Genomic DNA, 886 nt, shown 5'->3' on the forward strand with positions numbered 1-886 from the left:
TTGTTTTGGGGTCAATGGATTCCAGCTTGGGGGATTTGAGTTGACCCAACATAACGGCATTGACACCGATGTCCCCAACACCTCCACTGCTGACGTCACCGCTCCCAGTGGATCGAAGATCCCCAGTCTCAACATCTACAGGATCTCCAGCCCCAAGACCGACCTCAACATCTCCGCCCTCCAATTCTCTGCCTGCACAAACACAAACACGCCCCATATCCCCACCACCACCCCATGGACCTCTCAGAACACCTCTGAGACTAAACACCGCTGGGGCTGCCACTGCTACGATGACTTCTCCCCAACCCAGCTGCGCTTCGTTCTCCCACTACGCCGCAAGCTCTTCCTTGTCCTCTTCCTCCTCCCCTTTGCCATCACCGTGTTCTGCTACATCCGCCCCATCCGTGCCCTCCTCACTCGACCCCACATCCCTCTGCAGAAGAAGTACCGCACCGTGGGGCTGGCCGTGGCCACCATGGTCATCTTTGGGGTCTGCTTTGGACCCTACAACCTCTCGCATGTGGTGGGCTTTGTGCAGCAGCGCAGCCCACGTGGAGGCCCTACGCTCTGCTCATCACCACCCTCAGCCCCGCGCTTGACCCCTTCATCTTCTATTTCTCCTCCAATGCTGTGCGGAAGGCGGTCAGTGGGGTGGTGGGGGTTTTTCGGGGCACAGTGTGGGTTTTGGGGTTGGTGTGGACAAAGGGAGTGAGCCCCAACCAGGAGGAGGCAATGGGTAAATGAGGTTGTGACTGGAGTGGGTTTGATGGGGTGGGAGGTGAGAAATGGGGATGGGTCCGATGTCAATGTGGTCAAAGTGGTCCCATGGATGTGTCCAGTGTTTGTGGGTCAACCAACTCTTGGTCAGTGTTGGGTTGTCCCACGG

General features: G+C 57.7%; 1 pseudogene; it reads left to right on the forward strand.

Moving 5' to 3' along the window:
- The first annotated feature begins 4 nt into the window (after positions 1 to 4).
- LOC104916641 lies at positions 5 to 880 on the forward strand (annotated as a pseudogene).
- Positions 881 to 886: the final 6 nt, after the last annotated feature.

The sequence above is a fragment of the Meleagris gallopavo genome, unplaced genomic scaffold (assembly GCF_000146605.3).
Source record: "Meleagris gallopavo isolate NT-WF06-2002-E0010 breed Aviagen turkey brand Nicholas breeding stock unplaced genomic scaffold, Turkey_5.1 ChrUn_random_7180001926159, whole genome shotgun sequence".
NCBI classification, from domain to species: domain Eukaryota; kingdom Metazoa; phylum Chordata; class Aves; order Galliformes; family Phasianidae; genus Meleagris; species Meleagris gallopavo.